The sequence below is a fragment of the Centrocercus urophasianus genome, unplaced genomic scaffold, assembly GCF_019232065.1.
Source record: "Centrocercus urophasianus isolate 14NV4802_14NV808 unplaced genomic scaffold, USGS_Curo_1.0 seq_18, whole genome shotgun sequence".
NCBI lineage: Eukaryota > Metazoa > Chordata > Aves > Galliformes > Phasianidae > Centrocercus > Centrocercus urophasianus.
The window spans coordinates 12,424,433-12,437,642 of NW_024884733.1; the positions used below are offsets into that span (position 1 = coordinate 12,424,433).

The window sequence follows — 13,210 nt, forward strand, 5'->3', positions numbered from 1 at the left end:
GCTCTTTGAGCAGAAAGCCTACAATCACTGGCATAAAAATGTGAAGTGTAATAAAACTGGGGGGGGAAAAAAAAAAAAAAAAAAAGCACACTGCAGCACAGAGTGATACTAAAAAAAAAATAATCAGGCAGCCTGTTATCGGTTTTGAAAATACGCACACATCTTCCATCATATTTCACTCCTTTCGCTTCTTGCTTGACTGCATTCAGTAATGGGCAATACCAAATCAAGAACGAAACGAAGGCAAATCTGAGAGTAAAGATGAAGATGAGAACACACAGACACACACAAGAACACAGGAACAGGCAGGAAGCACTATGCTTAGCTATATATATACGCTGAAGAGTAATGCCCATGATTATGTAGGGTTTCATACAGCATGTATTTCAAACAAGCATCTTCTTTGTGATTTGCCTCCTCTTAAATAAGCTAATAAACTCAGGAAGCTCCAAACACCATTTCCATTGCATTAGTAAGCTACTTGCTTTTTTTTTTTTCTCCTTCCTTTGCATAAGAAAATGTTTCTGCGTAATGACCTACCTTATGAATGACCTGGGGAAATAATTTGGGGTTTCTTTAAAATGCAACCATTTGTTTCTTACTAGTGAGCTCAATTTCACTAAAAGTTACAGAGTGAACGGCAACAGGCTCTTTGCAATATTGATAGCCAAAGGTGCATAATTACTTCCAGTTTACTATTAGAACGATATTTAAATAATTCAGCATGTGTTGCTTTATTCTCTTTTTAATGATATACTATTAACAGGTTGACAGATCTGCAAGAGTGAGGCACTTTATGAATTTTTTGAATTAGGAAACTCTTACAGAAGCAACTGTAAGCATGAGCTTTTATTTTTGTATAATTTTTGCATTATAAAGTCCTCCCTCAGGACAGGAACACATTGAATATTTGCAAGTGTATAACTTCATGTAAGCGGCGTGTTTGTTTGTATTTACTAAATGTAAGTGCACCGATTCCAAACACGACAATCTTACGCACGGACTGCAGATACGTACCACGGAGAACCAGGTGCCATGGATACATGGGAGACGTACTCTGGCTTTGGCAGGGGGTGGGGCACAGCTCACTCCAGCTAGTTCATAGGTTGTAACAGCTTGTGCCCATACATCACAGGTGTACAGCGCTGTTGCTATGGAGACTGCTCAAATGAGTAGGAAATTTCCTTTTGATAAAGTTATATTCTTGGGCAGAGGAAGAAGCATCAAATATGATGTTTGCTAACGTTTGAGACATGCCCTGTAAGAAACAACAGACTTACATAAATAGGAAGCATATTTTCTCCTAGTGGTGTCAACACCTACAAGTAACACCTTGGAAGCAGGCTATGCAGGTGGGAGCACCCTGTAACAAGATGGCTATTTCCCTACACAGCTCAGCAGCAGAACCACGGGCCAGGAGACACTTGCACTGCTCCACAGGTAAGCAGCATTGTCGGCTGGAAACACAGCTGGGCTGTGTGCAACTGACACATGGGAAATCTCAGGCAAATGTTTCATAAGTTGTATCTCATGTAAAAACTTCAATATCTGTTAAGCAAAGAAATTGAACTTCTTCAGATGAACAGTCTTTCTGATTCCATCAAAACAATGTTTTGAAAACAATGAACTAGAATTCTTTTGATTGTTGTTGTTTTTTTTCCCATCCTCCCACATGCAAGAATTTATCTCTGACAATTAATTAAATAGAAACGTGCTAAATAATTCCACAGACCAGAACCTGCCTTTCTTTTTTTTTTTTTTTAATCAGATAATAGGATTCGACAGTCACCCAGCTCTATTCCAAAAGGACAGAGAAAATGCAATCAGTGGGCTGGAGAGCACCTGCAGTAGATACCTCTCCTTTTGCTTTATACCCCAACCCTCAGCAGCACCTTCTGTCCTCCAGGGCACTGCACAGAGGGTTCCCCAGCCCCGGGCTGCCTGCAGGTGGGCTCCAGTGAGCTGGGGTAGCAAAGCAGACCACCGTGGGAAGCCACAATGAAAGCAATTCAGCTTCCAGCATACTAAGCACAAGTAATTACCATAAAGTCCTGCTGACAAAACCAAGCCCTTACCTAACCCACATCTCTGCCTAAACTGTATTTTAACTTTCATAAACAACCAACAAGGAATTTCCATTTGCACCTCAATATTGTGATCTATTATACCAAAAAATATTTTGTATTGTACTAAGATCTCTTGCCGGGGGGAATTCACTACCCCCCCCAGTTCCCTTTTGAATCAAGGACTTAGAATACAGTAAGATACAGAAAAGCCAAAGAAAATAAAAAATATCAATAAAGCTACACAGGAAAATTGAAATACTTACTGTCTTGGGGGGAAAACCTTTTATTAAAGTAAAAATACCTGAGATATTGTCAGGCAGCGTGACAATGAAGATGTCATTACTAAATAGGAGTCTTTGGTCCCTTAGCTGTCAATAATTAATACATTATTTACACTTGCACATTCTCATTTCCCATCTTTCAAGATTTCATTTACACTCTGATCCTTTACTCAGCAGCAAATTTAACATCACTGTGACCTTCTTTTTTCTGACACTATACACCTATCAAGCTGAGAAAGAATAGCATCTAATATGTGCATTTATTAAAGCAGAAAGCTTCAGACACTGAAAGAAGTGGAAATTACAGCGTTTGCCATAATAAACTGGAAGAGAAACATATTGCCCCCAAAGAAAAAAGAATTAAGATGCTATCTTAATAATGCTGTTAGTAGAAGCCTCAACATCTGCATGTTTTAGGAAGTGTTGCTAAAGTGTTTCTAAATAAAGCCCAAAGGAAATAGCAAAGTTAGGAAAGCCACACCATGACTGCAGACAGCCTTATGTTGAAGATGCCCCTTTTTGACTGAGATTAAAATGTTGTCTTAAGATTGAGTAGCCTTTTTCTTGTGATGCAGAGAAGATTCATTATATCTTCCTAGAAGAAACAATGTCAGATGGTCATATGGGAGATACATTACCATTACATTATGGAATACATAAATACACTTATTTATTCACTATAAGAATATGTAAGCTATCAGCTTGGAACTTAACATGCATTAAGATCATGCTTTAAACAAAAATTACCATGTTTCACTGGGGTATCTTTTGAAGTCAGTGCCAATTTTCATATCAGAGCTAATTTTACACAATTATTCTGGCACACTGGGGATGGATACTGACGATTTTGAGGAGGAATCACAGAAATTGTGTTTGGGGGCTACCAGGTAATTTTTCTGTTGACTTTAGTGGATTTTGGAGCATGTCCTGAGTACAATCAGAAACTATTGGGAGCAAGAAAAATGATAGTTCTCCAAATAAATAAATAAATAAATAAATAAATAAAATAAAAAAATAAAAAGAAAGAAAGAAAAAAAGGCGACCTAAGGAAAGCAGACAACCTGGAGATCCTTTTCCACATGCAGGCATTCTATTCAACTGCTAAACAATATCTCAAACAAGTTACACAGTCTTTTCTGGCTTTGTACAATTTGTGGTCATCATTTAGTAGACCCTCTTCTAAATTTACAGAAATGTAGTATTCCCAGCTTAATAGCTCATAACTTTGCAATAAGAGGGTGTGTTCTCTTAGCAAAGCACACCCTTCCTCTGGTTAGAACTTGCATGTTTGTGTGTGTGCACTTTTTTTTTTTTGCTTTCCATGATGCCATAGCTTACTGGAATACCCTTTTGGCCTGTTCAGGTCAGTTGCCCTGGTTCTGTCCCCTCTCAGCACCTCACTGTCATGACAATAGAAGCTCAGTAACTGCAACATGCTTGGTCCTTTATAGCACTTCTCAGCACACTGAAAGATCAGTGTATTATTGACACTGTTTTTCTCTTCAAGCAAATCATACCAGATACTCCAAAGGAAAAATCAGCTCTTTTCCAGCTGAAATGAGGACACTCCCATTTCTTGGGGCTGCCCTTATCATCAGCTGGTGATCTCCAGTTGGCACTGGAGTGAGTACATGTTGTTACTGCAGCACTGGTGCCCGCTGTATCTTACTGTCCCTCTCTTTTCCAAGCCAGCTTTACAACAACTGATTACTACAATGCCATAAAAATTAGTTAACACTCAGCAAAAGGGAGTTCATGCATTATTTTGCACTCTGAGAAGTTACTATTGTTTGCCACTAGTAAAAATTTCCAGGATGAATTTTTGTATGCCAATTCTTAGTCAGGAGCATAATATATTGGTTGAATTGTGTTTTCTTGTTAGTAAGAGATTTTACAACAGAAGCCCTGGCACAGTCTTTGTGATGGAGGAGCAAACTGTATTGCATCCAGCCTGCCACAAAAAGTAGTAATTTCTGGAAGACTCTAGCACAGTAAAAATTCCATGCTGTGGACTGGATTCAAATTGGTGAGTACCCAAACTGAGTCCAAATGCCACTCACTTGCAGGAAGATCTGTTCAGTATTTTCTGAGGTATTACATGAATATAGTGTTTATGAGACATGCTGGATTGATGGCATATGCATGCAAATTTTCTTGCTTGCCATAAAACATAGAAATCAGAATATAAATTTATCTCCACTAACTGTTTCTGTAAATAACTCCATGACAAGCGATGGGCCACTTTCATTTAAAAATGGTTTGTTCACTTCTGTACAGATGTTCTTCAATTCTATTTGCTCTCAGTGTTATCATTAACAGAAATACTAATAATAATTAAGTGTTTTGTAACACAGTTTTGGAAAAAATTTTGTTCACTCATGGACTACAGGGGAAAAACCTTCCATCACTATGAATCTTTGGGACTGCTTGTGGTAGCATTTTCCCAAATGTTGATCTAAAAGGCAAGAAGGCACCTGGCAGAGACAATGGCTGTTTATGAAGCTCCTTCTTCATTCATCTGCCCTCTCAAAACACTAAAAATGGATAAAGTTTGGTAGGAGAAATAAATAAGATTCAATGCAACACTTACTTCCAATTTGGTGGGCAGTGTTCATGGCAAACCATTGCTCCTCTTCCCACGGAAGACACGTAAGCACACTCAAACTGCAAAATCACGAAGAATGGTACATACAAGAAAAGTGACTCAAGGATGCTGCAGTCAAGTACACACATGTATGCATGAGTTTTCTATATTTAATTAAGCAAAGATAAAATTCATTTAAGTAGTAAGAAGGAAGGTCTATAAAAGCCTTTCATGAAATAGAGGCTATTTGATATTTTTATACTTTATCTTGAAGACAATAGGAGACTAAGCCAAAGCTATTTGGCATTAGATGAGCAGGCATGCTGGTTTTGATAGTTAGGGACTGAGCTGCTGATACATTAAGAAAATAAATAGAATTTTCTTTCTGTGTCAGCCCACACTGTTTGCTGGTCTGTTGTGTGTGGGTGAGCACAGGCAAGGATCACAATGCAAAATGTGAACTGCAAGTAAAACCCCAGTAACTTATCTCCACAAGAGGAGTTTTACGTAAATTACCATTAAAACCTTCACTTTTGTTTGCTGATAAACTTACAGGCGTTAGCATCGAAGTAGCAATCTGGAATTCATCAGCTTTATTTTCTATAACCTGTTGGTCTCTGATAACTCTCTTCAAGTGACATACTGTAACGCTGTGCAGTATTAAATGATATGCACAAATAAGTACCTAATGGTAGATTTAAAGATGCTGCAGCAGTCCAAGTTCTTTCATTTTCCTGATTACAACGGCATTTGCATAATGTATGAATTCAAACATTATTGCTGTTAAATAATGCATAAATATTCTCCCATGCTGAAATACTTCTATTTCTTCTCCATGAATTATTTTGAATGTATCATTCAGTTGTTGTTCTATTTAAAAATGTAGTCAGAACACTGCATATAACAGTATTATGTCTGGAAGAGGTATCATCACGAGTAGTTGGCTAACACTCCATGCTGTAAATGAAGTATACATTATTAAATGGGCCATCTCCTTCCTTCTTGGGAAAGCATTATCACCAGAATACAATATTTAGTATTTCTGAAATGTCATGGAAAAAAATGCAGGTACATATTTGATCATGTGGCAGGTCTTTGGAAAGAAAGAACAAGAAAAGTAAAAGAAAAAACATGACATTTTGCACCTCGACCTGAAGGGAATATGAACATGGTCATACACAAAAAGAGATAAATCTGTAAGAAGTGGTTGGGTGAGTTCCTGAATAGCTCTTTGTAAAACTGTGAACCATCAACACCCACTGGATTCCAATTCCATATCCCCCAGATGATGGGCCCTTTTATTTATATTTGATTTTATAAAGTATCATCAAGCAAACTCTTGGATAAATTCTGTCAGTGCTGTCACAGAAGTCAGTTACATCAATGACAGATGACAGGATGAATAAAAAGACCTCAAGATTCAAATATCTAAACTTGAGCACAACAAAATTCAACTCAGTGCACAACATTTGACAATAAAAATGTCAAAATGAAAATAACATGAAGTATATTTCCCTCTTGGCTCAATACCCCAGCTGAAATAGTCAAAGAAGGTAAAGAATTTAATTTAATTCCAAGGATTTAAAAATATCCTGTATGCTTATTTAAAAATAAATATGAAATGTGTGAATGTATAGATTTGCCTGCCTTGCCTTAATGCCTTTCCCCCTGATTGCGCCACTGCAGCATCTTTGTAATGAAATATCTGCTTCTGACAATTGCAGAGTTTTAAGTAAGATTTAAACATTGAGTTTAATTGTATTAACTCTCCTTTCTTCCCTTTAAAATTAGTGAGGTCTTTTTTTTTTTTTAATTACTTCTTACTTGCCACACGTATATAACTTAGTGTTTCAATTTGGACCTTAACTTGCTTTTTTCTCTCGTCTCAGTCAATTTTCCATTTGCTGTAGAGAGGAAATAATCATGCCTCCAACAAACTTCTTTTTTTTGTTGTTGAAGCGTGTCATCTGATTTGTCATTGCAATGCTAAAACAGGTCTGCTCTATCAGTGCCATTGCCATTACCCACGTAAACCCATATACCTATATAAACACATATGCAAAGAGACTATTTACTCTCAAATAGATTTTCTCTCACTGCTCTTCCTTTTTTTCCCCCCTTCACAGCACTTGATGGCATAGTGGAAACGCACCCTTAAAACCTAATAAATGGAGCCAGTGGTAAAATGAACACACGTTTTGTTTACACTTATTTATAGTGAGTCTGCATAAGCTAGGGAACAATCTGAAATGGATTTGATCAACTTGAAACTACTGTGAAGAAAACGCAGAAAATGTCATCTCTTAAATTCAATATACTTGTTAAACCAAATACAATGAACTGGTAAAATTCATTTTTGTTTCCATCACACAGACAGCTGAAAAGAAAAGGTAAAAGCAAAAAAAGTTCTTAACAACTCCTCTTCAACTTACTTCCTTCCTGCAGAGGCACAGCTATCCAAGTAACCTCGCAGATAAAACTCTCCACACGGCTGTGTCCCATGCACAGCAGCTCAGTACCTGCTTGCCTTGACTCAGAGCAACACACTCCATGCTTAGAGCCAGGTTTTCTAACCCAATTAATAAAGCTGGGTCATTTTTTCTCAGGGAAAGTCACCTGTAAGAAACAGCTACTCTAGAATACTTTTTTTTTGCCTCCTTCAATAGATGCAAGCATGTACGTTCCCAACTGAAAATTAGTGGAAGGCTGAAGATGAAGTGGTTGCCTAAGGCAAAGATGTCCTGTATAGGGCCTCTTGCGTTACATCAACTGCCCCTAATCATAAAAAAAGAAATAGGGAAGTGGAGGAAAAAAAAAAAAAAAAAAAAACATTCTAACTTAAAAAAAAAAAAAACAAAAAAACCAACCTTTGTTTAATTCACAAATGAATTAACAAAGTGTGAACTCAACTCCTTATCTTGTATGCTGTCAGGAGCAGAGGGTGCATAGTTCAGAACAATGACAAAGAAAAGCAATGGTGTACATTTGAAACGTCGCTTCCCATGGGTCCTGTGCTTTGATTTCTGCCTTTAATACTGATAAGAAGTGACAGTAGTTGGATAAAACAATAAAAATTGGAGTTGAAGAGCTTATAAACCCCCTGACACTTCAATAAACCAAAAGCCAATACAAAACTGAAAAGAAAAAAAAACCACCATACATCCACGTCACATGCAGCAGGGCTTGTAGGCACAGAGAGGACCAGACATTACCTCCTGATTTATTTTACCCACGTTTCATAAATTTTAAACAAAAAATAAATGCTAAATTCTACACGGAGAACTAAAATCTTTTATAATCTTTTACAGTTGCTGCCAGTTCTCAGGAGAGCATTAAGCCTGCTTCTAAATGTCTACAAATCAATATTTAATATTTTGGAAGATGAAGTCTTAATTATCCATCTCCCCTTTAAGTATCAAACCCACTTTCAGTGAGAATGCAACCTTCTGTCTGACAGCTGGACTGCAGCTTCTTAGCCTGTATTTTCCTGAAGATCAGAGAGAAAGGCTTCCAAACACATTCCTTGTTTGCTAGAGGTAGTATGCATCTCACCTGGCTTTACCCATCTAGAAGTGGATCTCAGCTGATCACTTCAACTCCATCTGTAGTCAACAGCAGCCTCCAGCACGCAGTTCAGTATTTGGCTTCATCCTGCTCCCTTCAGAGCTGCCATCTTCTCCCTAACAGTGAAAGCAAGCACACTGACCTGAGCAGCACATCCTATGTTTAGACAGCAAATGCTGAGCAAGAAGTAGACAAGGAATCTACTAAATCACATTCCACTACAGGTGAGCCTAAAACTAAAGAATGATGTTCTTTAAACATTTTAATTTGCAGTCCAGGCAAGTCTTATTGCAGAATGTATTTTTCTCATTTGCAGATATAATTGTTACATTTGTGCTAAAATTGTGTAGAAACATCACAAGGAAGGCCATATTTCCAGATATTTGGGTAAAAAGGAACTCTGATACCTCAGCACTCATGGTTTAAAATCTTGTTCTAAGTGCTTCTAGGAAAAGATTATCTCCCTTTGCATTTAAGAGAGGCTGAGAGAATAGATAAGCAGAGTCCAGCACACTCTGGATCTGGGTTCTCTGAAAGTGAGTTACATGACAAACTCCTATTTTCAATACTGCCTTCTCAGTTTAGCAATGCCAGACACGAGGAGTTTCTAACAGAGGTTTTAAACAAAGTCCATTGAAAGTAGCATAAACCTCTCAGCTTATTTAAGTGGAAACTAGGCAAGATCCAGGAGCACAAGATCACTGCAAAATTTAAATATATATATATATATATATATTTCTATTAAGTGGAGATTTTGATTCTAGAACAATCTGTTCAAACAGAGCTGACAAAAACAAATGGATTTTTCTAATAAATCTATCTATTTTAGAAAGGCACTTATCTTCTCCTTTGTCCATGCACTCAATTCTGTGCTGAAATCCGTGATTTAATCTGTGCCACCACATTTATTTCTCTAGCAACTGATTCTGGGGTCACAGCCACAAGAAGCATGACTTCACTGCAGAAGGTGAAAGTGAAATGAGGGAGCATGCATTCTAAATAAATAAATAAATTCAGTATTAGTGCAATATTGGAAATAAAAAGCCTCTGTAAATTCAGTACTTAGTGTAAATGCGACTTTCCTATTCTGGAAAGCTAAGGAGCATGCTGCCTGAGACCCAAGGCTTAGTAATACATCTCCCTCCTCACACAGGGGTCCATACTTGATGCTCACTGAAAGAGTTTAAGCTTAAAAAGAAAACTATAGCAAGGTCTGGCATTGGCACTTTCTCCATAGAGTCTAAACTTTTTATGCTAACATTGGAAAATATTAGAAGTTGCACTTCTTGCATATCCAACATCCACGTTGTGAGAACTCTTATCATTCAGGTAAAAAAAAACCTAAATAAAGAACCACTGCAGAAAACCGATGAGGCCAGAGCAGTAAGCTTCAGATCCCACTAAATCAAAGGTAGGTCTTTTTGTACAAGTGTGTGTTTGTGGAGATGTATGCTATACTTTTCAGCACGAACATGATCAGCACATTTACTGCTTGTTTTACAAAGTCTTAGTGATGAGTATGGCTGTGAGAAAGCAAAACTCAAGCGCCAAATTAGACTGACGTAAACAAATCTTAATCCTGCCACAGAATTTGAATCCCTAGGGTGCAAAGAAGCATAACCACCTCTGTTATGATAATCTCTTTTCACCACTGCTGGAGTAAGACAGTAACGCTCTGACTCTGCCTCATACATTGTTTACTCTGGAAACCTTCTAGATGGCAATACAAAGTCCATCAGTGAACCTCAGCTCTGGTTAAGAGCAAATCATAACAGCAATACTTCAGACAATGTTACAGGTCAAGATTTCCTGTCCAACCCTAGCATCGCCACTTAACCACACACTTCATTCAGTCTACAATCACCAGGATTATTTATGCAATAGTAAACAAGGTGCTATGCTTGCCTTACATCATGAGTACCTCCCTTCACATTGCCCTTCCAACCAGAAAGAATTCTGTGTACCCATGGTCTTCTGAGGTTCATAGGTTTGTTTGTTGCTTTTTATGGCAGTTTTGGGTAAAAGAAGAGTACATCAAAGATGCAAATCTTTAGCAGTTCTCATTTCTTTGATTAGTTTTGGAAGAAATGTAGCAGCTTTTCTCCCTTTCTTGTTTTATCCTCATGTTAATAAACAAGGAATTTCACTGCGTTATTCAATTATTATCAACCACAGCCACCAGTGTAGCTCCACTGAATTCAAGAGCACCATGCTAGTTTACTTACATTCTAGGCCACAATCGAGTTCAAGAGATTTAATTCAGCGCACAGAAAATTTCTTCACATTTTTTCCCCCTCAGATAGGATTTGTCCTCAATACTACAAGTGTACAACAGCTGTATTTGTCATTTGGTCCACTAATTAAAAGAACTGGAAAAATCAGCTTTAAAGATCTAATACCCATCTCTAAATACCTCTAAATCTGAACAAATTTTAACACAAGAATAGAGAGCTACTTTGTATACAGAGTATGGTGTATCACGATGCATTGTTACTTTTGCTGGTTTTACTTCTGGAGAGACAATCATTAATGATTTGATCCTACCCACTTTAGGTTAAAAGGAGACTTTCTTCAGCTGTGAATAGAAGCAAGATCAAGCCCCTAAGAACAACTCTTCCCTAGGGAACCAGGATACACTGATGTGAGAGATTGCTTCAGCAAGCAGAAAAAACGAGCCGGAACTTCTGTTAGTTTTGCTTTGTCCTTTGCATTTTTCATACTCTCTATTGACAGTTTCTAGATGTGCAGCATTCAGTGGCTGGTGATCCTTCCTACGCTGTGTTCTTTGCTGTCTACAGCCCTATTAATCCCAGATTTATTAGCTAGTTTTTCAGTCACTTACACTGCCAACTTCCCAAGAGACGAACACATTCCTATGTGAAGATGCACCAAAAAGACAGTAATGAAGAAAATGCAATCCATCTCACTCTTTCAAACTAAGAACATTTAAACAAAAAGCACACATTCTACGCATATCCAACAAAGCTCTAAAACACGTAGCCACGTCTAGTACTCTTTTAACCTCGGAAACTATTGTTCTCTTACTATTTTGTATCGTTCAGGGAGAGAAGAAATATGTTGACTTATGGAAAAAGTTCATAATGGATACTGAAAAAGAAAATATGATAGCAGTAACTAAAAGGATATGTTGCTTTGTGTGATTGGAGCTCAGCCATGAAACATCTTGAAGGGATATTATTTGCATCTTTGTGCTAAGATAATCCATCGCAATGGCATGCTGAAACTTAAGTGATGGACACAATATCTAATGTATGGATAGAGACTTGCTTCATCTCCTACACATGGAGACAGCTGTGACATATAAGCTACATATAAATGCATGCTCTTGAATATCGGTGAAACTGACTATAAGCATCAACCTGAGCTTGGAAACCATCAAAATTATAGCAGGAGAGTTTATGAAGTATTTAGGCAGGTGCAAATACACAGATAAGTTTTTTGGCTCACATATAAAGCAAGCAAAGAAACTTTTCTAAAAGATAATGAACACTTTATGTATTTTCTGCGTAAATAAAAAAATTATTTTTTTAGGCATGTTTCTGAAGCTAGGATACATTTGAAGAATAATCATTGTTCTCAAAGGCCTTTAAAACATATTCATCTTCCTGCATGATTTGCTCTAGGTTTAGTTCAACCAGGCAACATAATAAAACATCAGTTACCTCAGTGTTGCTGAGTCTATTTTAAATAAAACCTTTTCCTGTGTTATTCCCAGTGTGCATCTTTGACATTTAAAAGATTGGGGAAGTAGTTTTATATTGCCTTGCGAGGAAAAAAGGAGAATGCATGTAAAACTGTAAGATGTTATAGGAAGAAGAGGAATGCTGTGTGGCCAAAGTTACATCTGGAATTTCAGAAACTATTGTTGAATATCTAAATATCCCATAGACACCTTATGTTTTACCTACCAACGCTGTCAAGGACTCTGGTACCCATTACAATGAACTTGGAGATGCACTTCAGACAAACAAAGCCTGTCAAATAATTTGCAACAAGTGAAATGAAAAGTAGTCTGAAAGAAGGTTTTCCCCATACCTCTCCTTGGTAAAGTGTCAAGATGTAAAAGCAGACAAAAAGTTAGAGAAAACAAAGTACACAATGGGTTGCCAAAACAGTCTGTTTCACTTACTGAATAAGTCCATTATGTATCGAAAGAAATAAAATAAGAAGGCGGGAACTAGAAATATTTGAAGTGTGACAGTAGTTTACAGTAATTGCAATTTCATTCTAACAGATCTTTACCCACCTGGTGGTTTTGGGTTTTTTTGTTATTTATTTAGTTCCAAGTTCAGCACAGTTCTTTAAAAAGAAAGGAAAAGTAACTTGCAATATGCTCATAGTATAAGTAACTGAAGCAGAATTTTTGTTTAGAATTTCCTTGTGAAGGTGTTGAATCTGCCAAGTCTCTTAACACAGAGCTATGCAAGCCCTGAGGAATGTATTTGTAGGTGCAGGGTATCCTTGTGTGCAGGTGCAGTCCCTCAGCAATTAATTCCTACCTACATCTTGGTGTCCACACAGCCATCAAAAGGTATTAGTGCAGACCATCTAGCTTAGCACGCTTTAATCTGCCCCTTTAAAGACAACTGCAGGAATAATTTGGAGAAGTATATATCAGTTACTGAGAACAGTCATTAACAGTTAAGCCCTGTGGATGAGCCATGTAGATCTGGTGAAAATCAAAGTGAAGAACT

At 37.4% G+C, this 13,210-nt stretch overlaps 1 long non-coding RNA gene across 1 annotated transcript; it reads right to left on the reverse strand.

Moving 5' to 3' along the window:
- Nucleotides 1-1,023: 1,023 nt before the first annotated feature.
- LOC122160460 lies at nt 1,024-9,257 on the reverse strand. The gene is made up of 3 exons (XR_006168832.1): nt 8,484-9,257; nt 4,938-5,011; nt 1,024-1,258 (listed from the first exon to the last, which is right to left on the reverse strand). It is a non-coding gene; the product is annotated as an uncharacterized LOC122160460 (long non-coding RNA).
- Nucleotides 9,258-13,210: the final 3,953 nt, after the last annotated feature.